Source organism: Triticum urartu, chromosome 2A, assembly GCF_056163025.1.
Source record: "Triticum urartu cultivar PI428250 chromosome 2A, HENAU_Tu73, whole genome shotgun sequence".
In the NCBI taxonomy this organism is placed as follows: domain Eukaryota; kingdom Viridiplantae; phylum Streptophyta; class Magnoliopsida; order Poales; family Poaceae; genus Triticum; species Triticum urartu.
In genome coordinates this window covers 527,822,070-527,845,063 of record NC_141874.1, presented here as the reverse complement: position 1 = coordinate 527,845,063, position 22,994 = coordinate 527,822,070, and positions in this window count along the sequence as shown.

The window sequence follows — 22,994 nt, the reverse complement described above, 5'->3', positions numbered from 1 at the left end:
ATACCAAAGTCCTTACAAAAACCGACATGTCCACCTTCTTGGTAAGCATTGGCCGCCCAAGTGCTTCGTTCTTTTTTCTTTCCATGTTGTTTCACATGATTCACTGTGTTGATCTAATTGTTTAGGTATGTCTTCTTGTTTGCAAACAGAGAATTCCTAGAGCAACGAGGGAGTCGTTCAACAATCCGGGCAACCGCGGCCAAGTTTCTCTTACCATGCGCAGCCTTGGTGTGAATGAACCTGCTCAATATACCGTAAGTACAAAGGATGGTCGCATGATGATTGATGCTAAAGGATGGTAAAGGTTCAAATCTAAGTCATATCTTGCGGTAGGGGATGATGTCAAAATCGAACTTTCTCGGCAAGGAGAGCTGGTACAAATCAACTTTGAAATTCTTCAGTAGCAGCACGCAACTGCCGAACTGATCTATCCTCCGAGAGATTTTGATGTAATAATCTGGCATGGTGAAACAAGTGTCCTGTGTGTATAAGTAGTACGACAGTATTATTTATCACATGGTATATCATTGATAGAATTGCAACTCTGATTGCTGGTTAGGAACTGTCGTTCGATTTCATTCCAACAGCTGCCATGCTTTATTCAATTTTGTGTATTCGCCTTGCGACAGCATCTAAAACCAGCGTTGTACCGATCGCTTGCAATATGAAAAGCGCTGAGGTAGAACACATGGGCCCCCAAACATGCAGGGTCGGCTTGCGGCCCAAAGTCCAGAACCGTGAGCCTATCTGAGTATTATATTCTCAGCTGAACCCCCATAAAAAAAGCTGAACCTCCATAATGCCCGTGTGTTGCAGAGGGAGTATATTTCTCGGCAAGGTGAGCCTGTGATATAAAAGATTTATATATTTCTTTACAGAGGGAGTATCTCTTTGTCAAAAAATATATTTATGTGTAACTAGTTACTCCTGTCTTTCTACTTCCTTTCGCTGATATGTGGGGCAACCGGCAATGGGGTCCACGTGCCATATGCACAAATTAGAGTGCACAACTTCACGGTAGACACACCCCGGTCATAGCGCCGCAGTAATGCCTAATGAGTCATCAAATCACAACCCCCCCCTTTCCAGCTTTAGCAGTAAGCTGGACGAACGAAGCTGCAATATTTCACTGGGCCTGAATCCCCTTCTCCCTCGTCTGCTTGTTCAGAGAAAACCCCCTCTCAGCGATTGCATAGGGTTTTCTCATGGAGAACCAGGTATGAATTCTTCATCCATCCCCGATAAATCCAAGTCCCTTGGTCGCAGGTAATCCTAGGATGGCAGCCGCCGCCGTTGATGCATTTTTCTTCCTACTGAATCTAGTGTGTTTCATTTGCAGTGCCCAAAGTGCGAATACCCTACAGGTTTCTGCACCCTCAGCGAGACGCCACACTTGTTCCTTCTCATCCTAACACAACATTTTGAAATGCGCACAGTATGTTCCTAGAATCCTCTTTTCTATCCGGGAGGGTGGGGTTTTTTTGAACATGTTGTGTTCTCATATTATTTTTCCTGCAGTGTATTATTTGCTCTGCCAGGACACATGTACTCAAGATGCTCGGCCTTGCCATAATTGAATACACTACTTTAATGGTCACAGTGAAGACAAGCCATGGATATAAGTTCTGAGTTGGGTTCATGAACCAAGAAGGTCGCTGCTTTTTTATGGCTGAACTTGGATAAACTTTCTCAAGTGTTACAGACTGAAAGTTGGCGCACGAATGTTGATGGAAATAGCAGAACCTGGTCTCATCTTCACTGTGATCTTCCACCCCGACGTCGTTCCAATTGTTCATCCATGTTAGTTTTGTATCTGGTTCTTGCTTGTTGCCTCGATTACTTCTTAATCCACCTATTCTGTCTAACTAATCACAATTTAACTTTAGAAGTAGCAACGAATCTCTCATGAAGATGCTACTTCTAACTAATATTTTCTTATAGTTGGTGGCACGTGTAGGTTTTTTCAGAGTTAAGCAGTCTGCTCGTTTGTTACTCTGTAATAACTCGGCTGTTACTAATGGCACTGAGGTTGACTGGATCGACATCCACAAGTTCCTACAATTTATTGTTCGTCTTGAGGTCCTTGTGGGGCGTTTCAATGGTGGAAGGCCACGTGGGATATGTGTGCCACTGCTGCACTCGTTGAACAGGTCCAACTATGTCGAGAAACTTATGGTACGAGCTGTTTTCTGTTATATATGTTGTTCATAAACTATTGCTTATACACAGTTTTACAGCTGTGATCTTCTTGAAACAGGAACTGCCGAGTTCTATTGTTCCTATACAGATGCCTGACCATGGTCGGGTCAGACTTGCGCTTGGTCACGACATGATGTTTATGTCGACCTACTCAATTCCCCTTGGAGGTGAAAAGATACTTATTCATGGGTGGTCTCAAATAATGAAGGCCCGTCCATCTTGGAGAATAGGACAGAAGATTATGTTCATGCTTTTCCATGGCTCTAAAGTGAATATCCTGTTTATTGACCATGTTGCGAGATGAAGCCGCTTTCAGAAGGTTGTGGATGCGCGGGGTGGCACCTGGGCCTTGTCCTGGGGCTTGGCGGCCTCACCCTTGGTTAACTGTAGGCAAAGTAGCACTGTTCGAGGCGTGCTTTATACGGTTGAACCTGTATAAGTACTCATACTGCTTTCAGCTTTGGCTGTTAAGTGCCCCTGCTGGTTTCAGTTAAGGTTGTTAAGTACTCTTGCTGCTTTTACAGTCTGTCGTGTTTCTTCAGTCCTGTCTTCCTCCAGCCGCCAACACCAAACCAGCGTCGGCGGGGCCGCCTGCTTCCGCCTCCCACGACTAGCTGCGCCTCAGCGCACGCATCGCCGCCCCACCGTCTCCAAAATCGTTAACGCCGACATCCTCCGCGCGCTTTGGTGCGCTCGCCGCGGCGCCGCCCTCTCGCATTGTCAACATGGTCAACAAACAACAGGAATCGGCAGAAGTACGTGGAGAGGATGACAGTAGGGGCCCACCACGTCAGCCTATGGAAAAATAAAATGCTTCCTCCTAGTGTTTTCCTCACATCTGGGACCCACGACATTGTGAGCGTATATAGTCAATAGACAAGAGAACAACACAAGATCGGCTGACACCTGGGATGTAGCTACTCGAGCAGTATTTTTTTGTTTGGTATTGTTGAGACGGAGTAGGGTTTGAACTGGGTTGTGGCCCGTCTAGCCTAGGCTTATATTTTATGTTCACCATGTGACCAACCCAGCTATTTTTTCTTTGTGAAAATGAGCCCAGTTTATTTTTTCTGAAGAATACCCAATCCAGGCCTACTTATTTTTCTACGCACTGATGGGCTGCAACTCTTTCAAGACGCCTGCAAATCTTGAAAGTAATATGAAATGGGTTGCAGGTGCAGGTGCCGGTGGACCTCCGGGCTGTCCACGAGGCAGGGGGCGCGCCCAGGGGGTGGGCGCACCCTCCACCCTCGTGGGCAGCCCGGGACTCTCCTGGTCCAACTCCGATACTCCCTGGGCTTCTTCTGGTCCAAAAATAAGTTCCGTGAAGTTTCAGGTCAATTGGACTCCGTTTGATTTTCCTTTTCTGCCATACTCTAAAACAAGGAAAAAACAGAAACTGGCACTGAGATCTAGGTTAATAGGTTAGTCCCAAAAATTATATAAAATAGCATATAAATGCATATAAAACATCCAAGGTTGATAATATAATAGCATGGAACAATCAAAAATTATAGATACGTTGGAGACGTATCAGGCGGCCCCCCTTTCCTTCTCTCCCACTCCCTCTTCCTTCTTCTCCTACTCCAACTAGGAAGGGGGGAAACCTGCTCCAACTGGGAGTAGGACTCCCCCCCTTGGGCGCGCCCTATGAGGGCCGACCCTCTCCTCCTCCCCCCTTTATATACGAGGGAGGGGGCATCCCATAGACACACAAGTTGATTGTTTAGCCGTGTGCGGTGCCCCCTCCATAGAATTCCACCTCGGTCATATGGTTGTAGTGCTTAGGCGAAGCCCTGCGTCAGTAACTTCATCATCACCGTCATCATGCCGCCGTGCTGACGAAACTCTCCCTCAGCCTCAACTGGATCAAGAGTACGAGGGACGTCATCGAGCTGAACGTGTGCAGATCATGGAGGTGTCGTGCGTTCGGTACTTGATCGGTTGGATCGCGAAGACGTTCGACTACATCAACCATGTTTCATAACGCTTCCGCTTTCGGTCTACGAGGGTACATAGACATACTCTCCCCCTCTCGTTGCTATGCATCTTCTAGATAGATCTTGCGTGATCGTAGGAATTTTTTTTGAAATACTGTGTTCCCCAATAGTGGCATTCGAGCCAGGTCTATGCATAGATGTTATATGCACGAGTAGAACACAAAGGAGTTGTGGGCGTGGGTATATACATATTGCTTGCCCTCACTAGTTGATTCTTGATTCAGCGGTATTGTTGGATGAAGCGGCTCAGACCGACATTATGTGTATGCTTACGCGAGACTAGTTCTACCGACGTGCTTTGCATAGAGGTGGATAGTGGGTGTCTATTTCTCCAACTTTAGTTGAATCAGTTTCAATGAACAGGGTTCGTTCTGAAGATCAAAAAGCAATCACTATACTACGTTGTGGTTTTGATGCGTAGGTAAGAACAGTTCTTGCTAGAAGCCCGTAGCAGCCACGTAAAACTTGCAACAACAAAGTAGAGGGCGTCTAACTTGTTTTTGCAGGGCATGTTGTGATGTGATATGGTCAAGACATGATTATATAAATTGTTGTATGAGATGATCATGTTTTGTAACACAGTTATCGGCAACTGGCAGGAGCCATATGGTTGTCGCTTTATTGTATGAAATGCAATCGCCATGTAATTGCTTTACTTTATCACTAAGCGGTAGCGATAGTCGTGGAAGCAATAGTTGGCGATATGAAACGATGCTTCGATGGAGATCAAGGTGTCAAGCCGGTGACGATGGTGATCATGACGGTGCTTTGGAGATGGAGATCAAAAGGCACAAGATGATGATGGCCATGTCATATCACTTATTTTGATTGCATGTGATGTTTATCCTTATGCATCTTATTTTTCTTAGTACGGCGGTAGCATTATAAGATGATCTCTCACTAAATTTCAAGGTACAAGTGTTCTCCCTGAGTATGCACCGTTGCTACAGTTCGTCGTGCCGAGACACCACATGATGATCGGGTGTGATAAGCTCTACGTTCACATACAACAGGTGCAAGCCAGTTTTGCACAAGCAGAATACTCGGGTTAAACCTGGTGAGCCTAGCATATGAAGATATCGCCTCGGAACAATGAGACCGAAAGGTCGAGCGTGAATCATATAGTAGATATGATCAACATAGTGATGTTCACCGTTGAAAACTACTCCATCTCACGTGATGATCGGACATGGTTTAGTTGATATGGATCATGTGATCACTTAGATGATTAGAGGGATGTCTATCTAAGTGGGAGTTCTTAAGTAATATGATTAAATTGAACTTAAATTTATCATGAACTCAGTCCTGATAGTATTTGCATATCTATGTTGTGGATCAGTTGCTCGTGTATAGCTTCCACATTTTATTTATGATATGTTCCTAGAGAAAACTATGTCGAAAGATGTTAGTAGAAATGATGCAGACTAGCTCCGTGATCTGAGGATTATCCTCATTGCTGCACAGAAGAATTATGTCCTTGATGCACCGCTAGGTGACGGACCTATTGCAGGAGCAGAGGCAAACGTTATGAACTCTTCTTTAATAATAAAGTATGAACTCCTCGGACGTTATGAACTACCGAACCTCGTAGGTCAACCAGAGTATGATTCACACCAGAGTGGTATGGTAATCCTGTTCTGGAGGTCATGTTACTTGACCATGACGAACCTACGAACTATGAGGAAACGATGGTGAGCCTAGATTCCGCAAAATGGCTTGAGGCCATGAAATCTGAGATGGGATCCATGTATGAAAACAAAGTATGGACTTTGGTTGACTTGCCAGATGATCGGCAAGCCATAGAGAATAAATGTATCTTCAATAGGAAGACGGACGCTGATGGTAGTGTTACTATCTACAAAGCTTGACATATCGCAAAACGTTTTCGACAAGTTCAAGGTGTTGACTACTATGATATTTTCTCACTCATAGCGATGTTTAAGTCTGTCCGAATCATGTTAGCAATTGCCACATTTTATGAAATCTGGCAAATGGATGTCAAAACTACATTCCTTAATGGATTTCTTAAAGAAGAGTTGTATATGATGCAACAAGAAGGTTTGTCAAACCTAAAAGTGCTAACAAAATGCGCAAGCTCCAGCGATCCATCTATGGACTGGTGCAAGCATCTCGGAGTTGGAATATACGCTTTGATGAGTTATTCAAAGCATATAATTTTATACAGACTTGCGGTGAAGCCTGTATTTACAAGGAAGTGAGTGGGAGCACTACAACCTTTCTGATAAGTATATGTTAATGACATATTGTTGATCAGAAATTATGTAGAATTTTCTGGAAAGCATAAATGAGTTTTTGAAAGGAGTTTTTCAAACAAAGACCTCGGTGAAGCTGCTTACATATTGAGCATCAAGATCTATAGAGATAGATCAAGACGCTTGCTAAGTTTTTTCAATGCGTACATACCTTGACAAGATTTTGAAGTAGTTCAAAATGGAATAGTCAAAGAAGGAGTTCTTGCCTGTGTTGCAAGGTGTAAAGTTGAGTAAAGACTCAAAACCCAACCACAGCGGGAAATAGAAAGAGAATGAAAAATCATTCCCTATGCCTCAGTCATAGGTTCTATAAAATATGTTATGATGTGTACCAGACCTATTATGTACCTCACCATGAGTTTGGCGACAGGGTACAATAGCGATCCAGGAGTGGATCACTAGACAACGGTCAAAATTATCCTTAGTGGAATAAGGATATGTTTCTCGGTAATGGAGGTGACAAAAAGTTTGTCGTAAAGGGTTACGTCGATGCAAGCTTTGACACTTATCTGGATGACTCTAAGTCTCAATCTGGATACATATTGAAAGTGGGAGAAATTAGCTAGAGTAGCTCCATGCAGAGCATTGTAGACATAGAAATTTGCAAAATATATACAGATCTGAATGTGGCAGACCCGTTGACTAAACTTCTCTCACAAGCAAAACATGATCACACCTTAGTACTCTTTGGGTGTTATCACATGGTGATGTGAACTAGATTATTGACTCTAGTAAACCCTTTGGGTGTTGGTCACATGGTGATGTGAACTATTGGTGTTAAATCACATGGCGATGTGAACTATATTATTGACTCTAGTGCAAGTGGGAGACTGAAGGAAATATGACCTAGAGGCAATAATAAAGTTGTTATTTATATTTCCTTATATCATGATAAATGTTTATTATTCGTGCTAGAATTGTATTAACCAAAAACTTAGTACATGTGTGAATACATAGACAAACAGAGTGTCCCTAGTATGCCTCTACTTGACAAGCTCGTTAATCAAAGATGGTTTAGTTTCCTGACCATAGACATGTGTTGTCATTTGATGAACGGGATCACATCATTAGAGAATGATGTGATGGACAAGACCCATCCGTTAGGTTATCATTATGATCGTTTAGTTTTATTGCTATTGCTTTCTTCATGACTTATACACATTCCTCTAACTATGAGATTATGCAACTCCCGAATACCGAAGGAACACCTTGTGTGCTATCAAACGTCACAACGTAACTGGGTGATTATAAAGATGCTCTACGGGTGTCTCCGATGGTGTTTGTTGAGTTGGCATAGATCGAGATTAGGATTTGTCACTCCGTGAATCGGAGAGGTATCTTTGGGCCCTCTCGGTAATGCACATCACTATGAGCCTTGCAAGAAATGTGACTAATGAGTTAGTTACAGGATGATGCATTATGGAATAAGTAAAGAGACTTGACGGTAACGAGATTGAACTAGGTATGATGATACCGCCGATCGAATATCGGGAAAGTAACATACCGATGACAAAGGGAATGACGTATGTTGTTATGCGGTTTGACCGATAATGCTCTTTATAGAATATGTAGGTGAAGGAAATATGCCCTAGAGGCAATAATAAAGTTATTATTTATTTCCTTATATCATGATAAATGTTTATTATTCATGCTAGAATTGTATTATCCGGAAACATAATACTTGTGTGAATACATAGACAAACTAAACATCACTAGTATGCCTCTACTTGACTAGCTCGTTAATCGAAGATGGTTATGTTTCCTAACCATAGACATGTGTTGTCATTTGATTAACGGGATCACATCATTACGAGAATGATGTGATTGACATGACCCATTCCATTAGCTTAGCACCCAATCGTTTAGTATGTTGCTATTGCTTTCTTCATGACTTATACATGTTCCTATGACTATGAGATTATGCAACTCCCGTTTGCCGGAGGAACACTTTGCGTGCTACCAAACGTCACAACGTAACTGGGTGATTATAAAGTAGCTCTACAGGTGTCTCCAAAGGTACATGTTGGGTTGGCGTATTTCGAGATTAGGATTTGTCACTCCGATTGTCGGAGAGGTATCTCTGGGCCCTCTCAGTAATGCACATCACATAAGCCTTGCAAGCATTGCAACTAATGAGTTAGTTGCGAGATGATGTATTACGAAACGAGTAAAGAGACTTGCCGGTAACGAGATTGAACTAGGTATTGAGATACCGACGATCGAATCTCGGGCAAGTAACATACCGATGACAAAGGGAACAACGTATGTTGTTATGCGGTCTGACCAATAAAGATCTTCGTAGAATATGTAGGAGCCAATATGAGCATCCAGGTTCCGCTATTGGTTATTGACCGGAGACATGTCTCGGTCATGTCTACATTGCTCTCGAACCCGTAGGGTCCACACGCTTAATGTTACGATGACTTTTTCATTATGAGTTTATATATTTTGATGTACCGAAGTTTGTTCGGAGTCCTGGATGTGATCACGGACATGACGAGGAGTCTCGAAATGGTCGAGACATAAATATTGATATATTGGAAGCCTATGTTTGGACATCGGAAGTGTTCCGGGAGAAATCGGCATTTTACCGGAGTACCGGGAGGTTACCGGAACCCCCCGGTAACCTAATGGGCCTTAATGGGCCTAGTGGAGGAAGAGGAGAGGAGGCCTAGTGGCTGCCGCGCGCCCCTTCCCCCCCAAGTCCGAATTGGACAAGGAGGGGGGGCGGCGCCCCCCCTTTCCTTTCTTCCCTCTCCTCCTTCCCCCAAGTCCTAATCCAACTAGGGAAAGGGGGGAGTCCTACTCCTGGTAGGAGTAGGACTCCTCCGGCGTGCCTCCTCCTAGGGCCGGCCGCACCCCCCCTTGCTCCTTTATATACGGGGGCAGGGGGCACCTCTAGACACACAAGTTGATCTTCAAGATCATTCTCTTAGCCGTGTGCGGTGCCCCCCTCCACCATAGTCCTCGATAATATTGTAGTGGTGCTTAGGCGAAGCCCTGCGATAGTAGAACATCAAGATCGTCACCACGCCGTCATGCTGACGAAACTCTTCCCCGACACTTTGCTGGATCGGAGTCCGGGGATCGTCATCGAGCTGAACGTGTGCTAGAACTCAGAGGTGTCGTAGTTTCGGTGCTTGATCGGTCGGGCCGTGAAGACGTACGACTACATCGACCGCGTTGTCATAACGCTTCCGCTGTCGGTTTACGAGGTTACGTAGACAACACTCTCCCCTCTCGTTGCTATGCATCATCATGATCTTGCGTGTGCGTAGGAAAATTTTGAAATTACTACGTTCTCCAACAGTGGTATCAGAGCCTAGATTTTATGTGTTGATGTTATATGCACGAGTAGAACACAAGTGAGTTGTGGGCGATATAAGTCATACTGCTTACCAGCATGTCATACTTTGGTTCGGCGGTATTGTTGGACGAAGCGGCCCAGACCGACATTACGCGTACGCTTACGCGAGACTGGTTCTACCGACGTGCTTTGCACATAGGTGGCTGGCGGGTGTCAGTTTCTCCAACTTTAGTTGAACCAAGTGTGGCTACGCCCGGTCCTTGTGAAGGTTAAAACAGCACCAACTTGACAAACTATCGTTGTGGTTTTGATGCATAGGTAAGATTGGTTCTTGCTTAAGCCCATAGAAGCCACGTAAAACTTGCAATAACAAAGTAGAGGACGTCTAACTTGTTTTTGCAGGGCATGTTGTGATGTGATATGGTCAAGACATGATGCTAAATTTTATTGTATGAGATGATCATGTTTTGTAACTGAGTTATCGGCAACTGGCAAGAGCCATATGGTTGTCTCTTTATTGTATGCAATGCAATTGCGCTGTAATGCTTTACTTTATCACTAAGCGGTAGCGATAGTCGTGGAAGCATAAGATTGGCGAGACAACAACGATGCTACAATGGTGATCAAGGTGTCGCACCGGTGACGATGGTGATCATGACGGTGCTTCGAAGATGGTGATCACAAGCACAAAGATGATGATGGCCATATCATATCACTTATATTGATTGCATGTGATGTTTATCTTTTATGCATCTTATCTTGCTTTGATTGACGGTACCATTTTAAGATGATCTCTCACTAATTATCAAGAAGTGTTCTCCCTGAGTATGCACCGTTGCGAAAGTTCTTCGTGCTGAGACACCACGTGATGATCGGGTGTGATAGGCTCTACGTTCAAATACAACGGGTGCAAAACAGTTGCACACGCGGAATACTCAGGTTATACTTGACGAGCCAAGCATATACAGATATGGCCTCGGAACACGGAGACCGAAAGGTCAAGCGTGAATCATATAGTAGATATGATCAACATAGTGATGTTCACCAATGAAACTACTCCATCTCACGTGATGATCGGACATGGTTTAGTTGATTTGGATCACGTGATCACTTAGAGGATTAGAGGGATGTCTATCTAAGTGGGAGTTCTTTAGTAATATGATTAATTGAACTTAAATTTATCACGAACTTAGTACCTGATAGTATCTTGCTTGTTTATGTTTGATTGTAGATAGATGGCCCATGCTGTTGTTCCGTTGAATTTTAATGCGTTCCTTGAGAAAGCAAAGTTGAAAGATGATGGTAGCAATTACACGGACTGGGTCCGTAACTTGAGGATTATCCTCATTGCTGCACAGAAGAATTACGTCCTGGAAGCACCGCTGGGTGCCAGGCCTGCTGCTGGAGCAACACCAGATGTTATGAACGTCTGGTAGAGCAAAGCTGATGACTACTCAATAGTTCAGTGTGCCATGCTTTACGGCTTAGAATCGGGACTTCAACGACGTTTTGAACGTCATGGAGCATATGAGATGTTCCAGGAGTTGAAGTTAATATTTCAAGCAAATGCCCGGATTGAGAGATATGAAGTCTCCAATAAGTTCTATAGCTGCAAGATGGAGGAGAATAGTTCTGTCAGTGAGCATATACTCAAAATGTCTGGGTATAATAATCACTTGATTCAATTGGGAGTTAATCTTCCAGATGATTGCGTCATTGACAGAATTCTCCAATCACTTCCACCTAGCTACAAGAGCTTCGTGATGAACTATAATATGCAAGGGATGGTTAAGACAATTCCCGAGCTCTTCGCAATGCTGAAAGCTGCGAAGGTAGAAATCAAGAAGGAGCATCAAGTGTTGATGGTAAACAAGACCACTAGTTTCAAGAAAAAGGGCAAAGGGAAGAAGAAGGGGAACTTCAAAAAGAACAGCAAGCAAGTTGCTACTCAGGAGAAGAAACCCAAATCTGGACCTAAGCCTGAAACTGAGTGCTTCTACTGCAAGCAGACTGGTCACTGGAAGCGGAACTGCCCCAAGTATTTGGCGGATAAGAAGGATGGCAAGGTGAACAAAGGTATATATGATATACATGTTATTGATGTGTACCTTACTAATGCTCGCAGTAGCACCTGGGTATTTGATACTGGTTCTGTTGCTAATATTTGCAACTCGAAACAGGGACTACGGATTAAGCGAAGATTGGCTAAGGACGAGGTGACGATGCGCGTGGGAAATGGTTCCAAAGTCGATGTGATCGCGGTCGGCACGCTACCTCTACATCTACCTTCGGGATTAGTATTAGACCTAAATAATTGTTATTTGGTGCCAGCGTTGAGCATGAACATTATATCTGGATCTTGTTTGATGCGAGACGGTTATTCATTTAAATCAGAGAATAATGGTTGTTCTATTTATCTGAGTAATATCTTTTATGGTCATGCACCCTTGAAGAGTGGTCTATTCTTATTAAATCTCGATAGTAGTGACACACATGTTCATAATGTTGAAGCCAAAAGATGCAGAGTTGATAATGATAGTGCAACTTATTTGTGGCACTGTCGTTTAGGTCATATCGGTATAAAGCGCATGAAGAAACTCCATACTGATGGACTTTTGGAACCACTTGATTATGAATCACTTGGTACTTGCGAACCGTGCCTTATGGGCAAGATGACCAAAACACCGTTCTCCGGTACTATGGAGAGAGCAACAGATTTGTTGGAAATCATACATACAGATGTATGTGGTCCGATGAATGTTGAGGCTCGTGGCGGATATCGTTATTTTGTCACCTTCACAGATGACTTAAGCAGATATGGGTATATCTACTTAATGAAACATAAGTCTGAAACATTTGAAAAGTTCAAAGAATTTCAGAGTGAAGTTAAAAATCATCATAACAAGAAAATAAAATTCCTACGATCTGATCATGGAGGAGAATATTTGAGTTACGAGTTTGGTGTACATTTGAAACAATGCGGAATAGTTTCGCAACTCACGCCACCCAGAGCACCACAGCGTAATGGTGTGTCCGAACGTCGTAATCGTACTTTACTAGATATGGTGCGATCTATGATGTCTCTTACTGATTTATCGCTATCGTTTTGGGGTTATGCTTTAGAGACGGCCGCATTCACGTTAAATAGGGCACCATCAAAATCCGTTGAGACGACGCCTTATGAACTGTGCTTTGGCAAGAAACCAAAGTTGTCGTTTCTGAAAGTTTGGGGCTGCGATACTTATGTGAAAAAGCTTCAATCTGATAAGCTCGAACCCAAATCAGAGAAATGTGTCTTCATAGGATATCCAAAAGAAACTATTGGATACACCTTCTATCACAGATCCGAAGGCAAGACTTTTGTTGCTAAATTCGGAAACTTTCTAGAGAAGGAGTTTCTCTCGAAAGAAGTGAGTGGGAGGAAAGTAGAACTTGATGAGGTAACTGTACCTGCTCCCTTATTGGAAAGTAGTACATCACAGAAACCGGTTTCTGTGACACCTACACCAATTAGTGAGGAAGCTAATGATGATGATCATGAAACTTCAAAACAAGTTACTACTGAACCTCGTAGATCAACCAGAGTAAGATCCGCACCAGAGTGGTACGGTAATCCTGTTCTGGAAGTCATGCTACTAGATCATGATGAACCTACGAACTATGAAGAAGTGATGGTGAGCCCAGATTCCGCAAAATGGCTTGAAGCCATGAAATCTGAGATGGGATCCATGTATGAGAACAAAGTATGGACGTTGACTTGCCCAAAGATCGGCAAGCAATTGAGAATAAATGGATCTTCAAGAATAAGACTAACGCTGACGGTAATGTTACTGTCTACAAAGCTCGACTTGTCACAGAAGGTTTTCGACAAGTTCAAGGGATTGACTACGATGAGACCTCCTCACCGTAGCGATGCTTAAGTCTGTCTGAATCATGTTAGCAATTGCCGCATTTTATGATTATGAAATTTGGAAGATGGATGTCAAAACTGCATTCCTGAATGGATTTCTGGAAGAAGAGTTGTATATGATGCAGCCTGAAGGGAGCTAACAAAGTGTGCAAGCTCCAGCGATCCATTTATGGACTGGTGTAAGCCTCTCGGAGTTGGAATAAACGCTTTGATAATGTGATCAAAGCATTTGGTTTTGTACAGACTTTTGGAGAAGCCTGTATTTACAAGAAAGTGAGTGGGAGCTCTGTAGCATTTCTGATATTATATGTAGATGACATATTACTAATCAGAAATGATATAGAATTTCTGGATAGCATAAAGGGATACTTGAATAAGAGTTTTTCAATGAAAGACCTCGGTCAAGCTGCTTACATATTGGGCATTAAGATCTATAGAGATAGATCAAGACGCTTAATTGGACTTTCACAAAGCACATACCTTGACAAAATTTTGAAGAAGTTCAAAATGGATCAAGCAAAGAAAGGATTCTTGCCTGTGTTACAAGGTGTGAAATTGAGTAAGACTCAATGCCCGACCACTGCAGAAGATAGAGAGAAAATGAAAGATGTTCCCTATGCTTCAGCCATAGGCTTTATCATGTATGCAATGCTGTGTACCAGACCTGATGTATGTCTTGCTATAAGTCTAGCAGGGAGGTACCAAAGTAATCCAGGAGTGGATCACTGGACAGCGGTCAAGAACATCCTGAAATACCTGAAAAGGACAAAGGATATGTTTCTCGTATATGGAGGTGACAAAGAGCTCATCGTAAATGGTTATGTTGATGCAAGCTTTGACACTGATCCGGACGATTCTAAATCACAAACCGGATACGTGTTTACATTAAATAGTGGAGCTGTCAGTTGGTGCAGTTCTAAACAAAGCGTTGTGGCGGGATCTACATGTGAAGTGGAGTACATAGCTGCTTCGGAAGCAGCAAACGAAGGAGTCTGGATGAAGGAGTTCATATCCGATCTAGGTGTCATACCTAGTGCATCGGGTCCAATGAAAATCTTTTGTGACAATACTGGTGCAATTGCCTTGGCAAAGGAATCCACATTTCACAAGAGAACCAAACACATCAAGAGACGCTTCAATTCCATCCGGGATTTGATCCAGGTGGGAGACATAGAGATTTGCAAGATACATACGGATCTGAATGTAGCAGACCCATTGACTAAGCCTCTTCCATGAGCAAAACATGATCAGCACCAAAGCTCCATGGGTGTTAGAATCATTACTATGTAATCTAGATTATTGAATCTAGTGCAAGTGGGAGACTGCAGGAAATATGCCCTAGGGGCAATAATAAAGTTATTGTTTATTTCCTTATATCATGATAAATGTTTATTATTCATGCTAGAATTGTATTATCCGGAAACATAATACTTGTGTGAATACATAGACAAACTAAACGTCACTAGTATGCCTCTACTTGACTAGCTCGTTAATCGAAGATGGTTATGTTTCCTAACCATAGACATGTGTTGTCATTTGATTAACGGGATCACATCATTACAAGAATGATGTGATTGACATGACCCATTCCATTAGCTTAGCACCCGATCGTTTAGTATGTTGCTATTGCTTTCTTCATGACTTATACATGTTCCTATGACTATGAGATTATGCAACTCCCGTTTGCCGGAGGAACACTTTGTGTGCTACCAAACGTCGCAACGTAACTGGGTGATTATAAAGGAGCTCTACAGGTGTCTCCAAAGGTACATGTTGGGTTGGCGTATTTCGAGATTAGGATTTGTCACTCCGATTGTCGAAGAGGTATCTCTGGGCCCTCTCGGTAATGCACATCACATAAGCCTTGCAAGCATTGCAACTAATGAGTTAGTTGCGAGATGATGTATTACGAAACGAGTAAAGAGACTTGCCGGTAACGAGATTGAACTAGGTATTGAGATACCGACGATCGAATCTCGGGCAAGTAACATACCGATGACAAAGGGAACAACGTATGTTGTTATGCGGTCTGACCGATAAAGATCTTCGTAGAATATGTAGGAGCCAATATAAGCATCCAGGTTCCGCTATTGGTTATTGACCGGAGACGTGTCTCGGTCATGTCTACATTGTTCTCGAACCCGTAGGGTCCGCACGCTTAACGTTATGATGACTTCTTCATATCAGTTTATATATTTTGATGTACCGAAGTTTGTTCGGAGTCCCGGATGTGATCACGGACATGACGAGGAGTCTCGAAATGGTCGAGACATAAAGATTGATATATTGGAAGCCTATGTTTGGACATCGGAAGTGTTCCGGGTGAAATCGGCATTTTACCGGAGTACCGGGAGGTTACGGGACACCCCCGGTAACCTAATGGGCCTAGTGGAGGAAGAGGAGAGGAGGCCTAGGGGCTGCCGCGCGCCCCTTCCCCCCCAAGTCCGAATTGGACAAGGAGGGGGGCGGCGCCCCCCCCCCTTTCCTTTCTTCCCTCTCCTCCTTCCCCCAAGTCCTAATCCAACTAGGGAAAGGGGGGAGTCCTACTCCCGGTAGGAGTAGGACTCCTCCGGCGAGCCTCCTCCTAGGACCGGCCGCACCCCCCCCCCCTTGCTCCGTTATATACGGGGGAAGGGGCACCTCTAGACACACAAGTTGATCTTCAAGATCGTTCTCTTAGCCGTGTGCGGTGCCCCCCTCCACCATAGTCCTCGATAATATTGTAGTGGTGCTTAGGCGAAGCCCTGCGACAGTAGAACATCAAGATCGTCACCACGCCATCGTGCTGACGGAACTCTTCCCCGACACTTTGCTGGATCGGAGTCCGGGGATCGTCATCGAGCTGAACGTGTGCTAGAACTTGGAGGTGCCGTAGTTTCGGTGCTTGATCGGTCGGGTCGTGAAGACGTACGACCACATCGACCGCGTTGTCATAACGCTTCCGCTGTCGGTCTACGAGGGTACGTAGACAACACTCTCCCCTCTCGTTGCTATGCATCACCATGATCTTGCGTGTGCGTAGAAAAATTTTGAAATTATTATGTTCTCCAACAGTGGTATCAGAGCCTAGGTTTTATGTGTTGATGTTATATGCACGAGTAGAGCACAGGTGAGTTGTGGGCGATATAAGTCATACTGCTTACCAGCATGTCATACTTTGGTTCGGCGGTATTGTTGGATGAAGCGGCCCGGACCGACATTACGTGTACGCTTACGCGAGACTGGTTCTACCGACGTGCTTTGCACATAGGTGGCTGGCGGGTGTCAGTTTCTCCAACTTTAGTTGAACCAAGTGTGGCTACGCCCGGTCCTTGCGAAGGTTAAAACAACACCAACTTGACAAACTATCATTGTGGTTTTGATGCGTAGGTAAGATTGGTTCTTGCTTAAGCCCATAGCAGCCACGTAAAACTTGCAACAACAAAGTAGAGGACGTCTAACTTGTTTTTGCGGGGCATGTTGTGATGTGATATGGTCAAGACATGATGCTAAATTTTATGGTATGAGATGATCATGTTTTGTAACCGAGTTATCGGCAACTGGCAGGAGCCATATGGTTGTCGCTTTATTGTATGCAATGCAATTGCGTTGTAATGCTTTACTTTATCACTAAGCGGTAGCGATAGTCGTGGAAGCATAAGATTGGCGAAACGACAACGATGCTACGATGGTGATCAAGGTGTCGCGCCGGTGACGATGGTGATCATTACGGTGCTTCGAAGATGGAGATCACAAGCACAAAGATGATGATGGCCATATCATATCACTTATATTGATTGCATGTGATGTTTATCTTTTATGCATCTTATCTTGCTTTGATTGACGGTAGCATTTTAAGATGATCTCTCACTACATCGACCGCATTGTCATAACGCTTCCGCTGTCGGTCTACGAGGGTACGTAGACAACACTCTCCCCTCTCGTTGCTATGCATCACCATGATCTTGCGTGTGCGTAGGAAAATTTTGAAATTACTACGTTCTCCAACAGTAGGAACCAATATGAGCATCCAGGTTCCGCTATTGGTTATTGACCGGAGATGTGCGGTCATGTCTACATAGTTCTCGAACCCGTAGGGTCCACACGCTTAACGTTCGATGACGATTTGTATTATGAGTTATGTGATTTGATGACCGAAGTTTGTTCGGAGTCCCGGATGAGATCACGGACATGAAGAGGAGTCTCGAAATGGTCGAGAGGTAAAGATTCATATATTGGAAGGTTGCATTTGGACATCAAAATGGTTCCGAGACGTTCGGGCATTTTTCGGAGTGTCAGGAGGTTACCGGAACCCCCCGGGGAAGTTAATGGGCCTTAGTGGGCTTTAGTGGAGAGAGGGAAGAGGGCCACGAGGTGGCGCGCATCTCCCCCTGCCCAAACCGAATTGGACTAGGGGTGGGGGCGCGGGCCCCTGCTTCCTTCTCCTTCTCCCCTCCTTCCTTTCCCTCCGGTGGAAGAAAGGAAAAGGGGGGGCGAATCCTACTTGGACTAGGAGTCCAAGTAGGACTCCCCCCTGGCGCGCCCAACCTGACCGGCCTCCTCTCTCCCTCCCTCCTTTATATACGTGTCCAGGGGCACCCCAATAGCACAACAGACAATCTCTTAGCCGCGTGCGGTGCCCCCCTCCACAGTTCAACACCTCGGTCATATCGTCGTAGTGCTTAGGTGAAGCCCTGCGCCGGTAACATCATCATCACCATCGCGACGCCGTCGTGCTGATGGAACTCTCCCTTGTCCTCAACTGGATCAAGAGCTCGAGGGACGTCATCGTGTTGAACGTGTGCTGAACACGGAGGTGCCGTACGTTCGGTACTTGGATCGGTTGGATCATGAAGACGTTCGACTACATCAACCGTGTTACATAACGCTTCCGCTTTCGGTCTACGAGGGTACGTGGACACACTCTCCCCTCTCGTTGCTATGCATCTCCTAGTTAGATCTTGTGTGATCGTAGCAATTTTTTTGAATTACTACGTTACCCTACAATTACCAAGGTATATCACGAGCAAAAGGAAGAGGAAGCGACTCCCACGATAACAGTCGGAATTCTTCCTCTTTGATATTTCGACGGTATATGGTGGACACTCAAGTAGCATCGACAGACTGAAAGTCAACCCGTTACATATATGGAGCAATGACATAAAAAAATTCTTATGTTCTGCCGGAATGTTGATTAATTCCCTTTCCGGCAAATCACGGGCACTCGATATTTCCTACTTTCTAGCACAAGTCATGCTAAAATTCACGAAAAAAATCCGGCATGACCTTTGCTAAAAGGACATATAAAGGGCCTAAAATTTGCCGGAACAAAAATTAATCAACACTCCGGCAAAACATAGGCCACTCGGAGTTTCGCTGCAAACAATTAAATTGTCCGATATACTAAAAATTACTAAAAAAATCTCTACCTAATTTTTTGCAGTACGTCTTATAACCCTAACATTTCATTTGTACAACAAGCATACTAAATATTTAAAGGTATTTGGTTGTTTTGCCCCTACATTACTAAAAAAATCTATTGTATTCAAATAATCTACATTATTGAAAATTTTCTATTCTGCTCAAATAATCTACAATACTAAATATCTTATAACCCCTATATTTACTTAAAGTTTACGTTCTACATTCTATTGTATTTTAAAAACATTAAAAAAGCCTACATTCTTCAAGAACAGAGTGAGGCAAGAGGGAGTGAGGAGGGAGGGAGGGAGGACAGAGAGGAGGAGGGAGGGTGGCGCCCGAAGGAGGGGGAGGGAGGAGAGAGAGGAGGAGGGCGGCCGGACGAGGAGGGAGGGAGGGAGGAGGGCGGCCGGATGAGGGGGAAGGAGAAAGGAGGGAGGGGAGAGAGAGGGAGAGAGGAGGAGGGCGACGGAACGAGGAAGGAGGGATGATGACAAGAGGAAGGATGCCAAAGGAGAGAGGATGGAGGAGGGAGGCGGCTTACCGACTAGGAAGGAGGAGGGAGGACGGTGGCGACAATGCGGCGGCTATGGTGGGAGGATGAAGAGGCAGAAAGGGAGTGAGTGAGAGGAGTAGGAAAGTGGACGGGCGCGGGGACGATAAGGTTGAATTAGCAGTAGTCTGAGTCCAAGACAGGCGCTACTGCTAAGTGCCATAGCAGTAGCGCGGCCTTAGCATCGCTCGCTATTGCTAAGAGGGGCCCGTGTGGTGACATAGTGCAACAATAGTTGCATTGGTGGCCACGCTACACGCGCTCGTGCTATGGTCTTAGCAGTAGCACCGCTTTTGGTGGCCGCGCTGCTACTATACTTAGCCCGATGGCCAGTGTGGATACCTCTTAGTAGCAGCGCCGTTTGTCACAACCACGCTACTGCTACTGGCTTACGTGTAGCGCGTGTTTGCTGCCCGCGCTACTGTAATGAAGCAGTAGCGCTTGCCTTTAACCCGCGCTACCGTTAAGCTTCTACCTATAAGATTTTCCCTAGTAGTGTAGGTGGGTGGTCGTCGTTGGTGTTGTCTGGTCGACAACATTTTGGTTCAGTGCAATGAAGGTTCGTTTGAGGTACTCATCGGAAGGCATGTTAATAAGTTTTGATCCTCCTTGGATCACCGTATTCCCATGCGACACACCTACCTCTCTTTGAGGGGTGTTGTCGGGTGACAACCACAAGGCCAATGCTCAAGGCGATGGCTTGCTTGGTTAGATGACGATGGGAGCCGAAGATCTACTCGAGTTGTTTGAACCAGCATGATCTTTGAAGTGGAGTTAGCGTGTGTTGTTGTTGTTTCATATGAACTACTGGTTTTTTGTTTTGAAGCACCATATGAACTATTAGTTGTGTGCTCATCTTGAGCTTTGTAACAACTTCATACTCCCTTCGTTCCTAAATATACTTTTTGTAAAGATTTCACTATGAATCATATACGGATGTATATAAATGCATTTTAAGTATAGATTCATTTATTTTTCTTCGTATGTAGTTCATCTAGTTGAATCTCTATAAAGACTTGTATTTAGAAACGGAGGGAGTAGATGATATGCGACGCTGATTGCTGAATTCTTTTTTGAAGGGACTGGACAAAACATAGGCACGTCGAGGGCAACAAGCTCAGAATCTAGCCACGCACAAACAGAATATCATAACACGATTGAGTTGACCAGGGCCGTAGAAAATGCCATTCACGCAGCTAGCTCGTTTCGAGGTTTGAGCGGCAGGAGTTTTTTTTTTTTTTTTTTGGTGGATGTCCAGTTCACTGGAGGGGCGGTGGTTTCTAGGGCTCGTCTGGTCATGGTCCGCAGTTTCCGGCTGGCTAACATGCTTGCCTGTACTGTACAGGTCCAAGCACGAGTAGACAAGAACCTTTCCGAGAGGTGATGCCATCACTTCGAGTTAGGGCAGCAGGAGGCAAGAATATCTTCTCGGATTCAGTACGAGCCTGCACGATGGCCCACGCCGGTGCAAGCAAATCTGGAGCGCTCTTGCACTTTCTCATTTTCCACCTGGTTTTTCAGCAAGCAATTGTCGTTACAGTCATCGAAACTGTTGCTACTTGCAACTTGCACTTTCTCATTTTTCAGCTAGTTTCTAGACCATTCGGCTGGTTTTTTTGGATGTTTTTCAGCTTGCTCCTCTTGACATCTTCCGATAATAAAGACCATCCACTTGCCAGATTTAAAGTGGCCTTGGGTGTTTCAGAAAGGCCTTCAGGACCGGAGGCAGTATCTCCGAAAATTCGCAGGGGCGCACAGATACGGGGCACGCACCCGCGGATCCTCGTGGGTATGCGTTGTGATCTAAACAAATGTTCCAATGAAAATTAGTTTAAAAAGGGTGTTTGTTTTCAGGGACTTGTTGGTTTAGGGACTTAAAAAAGTCCCTATAAGTCTCATCTAAACCAAACAGGAGGGACTTATACGGACTTAAAGTGGGCATTTGGGACTTATGAAATAAGACTCTCAAAGAGGGACTTATAGGGACTTATAGTTGTAATATGGTCTTATAGGGACTTATAAGTCCCAGGAACCAAACAGGTAAGGACTTTTTAGGAACTTGGGACTTATAAGTTGGGACTAAAAAAAGTCCTAGGACTTATGAACCAAACAGGGGTGAATTCTTAACCGTCTCAAAACGAGATAATATACATGTTTATTTTGTACAAATACTTTGATGGACCGTTCTTGTACATCTTCCTTTATGTGCATATATGATGCATCCTGTTCTGTTAGATACCTACTTTATTTTTCAACTCTGTTTGAGCAGCCATTTCACTGTTCACCTTCTTCTTCCTCAGTTTCAGTACCGTTCCACCCGAAAGTTCCATTACTCTTTCATCGTCGTATTTCTCTATTTTTTGATTTTTTTTCCTTCTGTGCAATTACTTTCATTGACATGATGTGAACTCATCAGTTCGTCCTGTTCTGTTGCTTTGTAAGTTCATGCCATTGTTTGAACCATGAAAAGTTTGTACTCTTTTTGCCAACTATTATCCTCTTCATGTTCTGTCGGATTCCCATGGTTCTTCGGACTAGAAATTCATCGACTCTTTATTCATGTCCTTACCGCGGTATGACACATTATGTCATGTTGTGCCATCTCGCACCACATCAACCAAGGAATAAGAAGGTGAGCAGGAACAATCAATAAACCACTGCAATTACATTGTTCCTCCCGCACTTCTTCTTACGTTGATCTTTTTCTGAGTGGTAACCTATTATATCTTGTTTTCTTAAGTTACGTTCTATGAATTTTGCCGTTCGTCCTTTTCTATCATATTTCCGTTTAATTCTTCAGTTTTCATGTCCGAAACTTGCCCAATAGACAGAATCATGCCAAGTTTATGTGCTTGAAACTTGTCCTACGTGAAGGGCATTAGTTATCATAACAATATACTTTTTTTTGCGGGTGATCATAACAATATACGATTACATAAATATTGTTAAGAGTATTATATCCCAAGAAATCCATATATAAAACACAATCAGATACCTCGACTACATTTCGGGACAAAACTAAATTAAAGGTCAACATTAAAGGATATAGGTCTGCACAACCAAATTGCATGAAGAATACATCTTATGTGTCATTTCTTTATTTGCTTTCGTATAGTACTTCTGCCCATCAGTAAATGATTTGACTTCTGTCCACAGAAGATGTCTATGTGCCTGTGAATTTCACATCAGCATGCAGAATAACCGTCATTTCACTTGCTTCAACTAGCAGCCTGGATAGAAAAAATGTTAACAGCCTAAAAATTATATATACTATGCAAAAGTCTACAACTGAATCCAACTAAAATGTTTCCTGCGAATCAGGCAATGAACAGATAAAAATCAAACTACATAA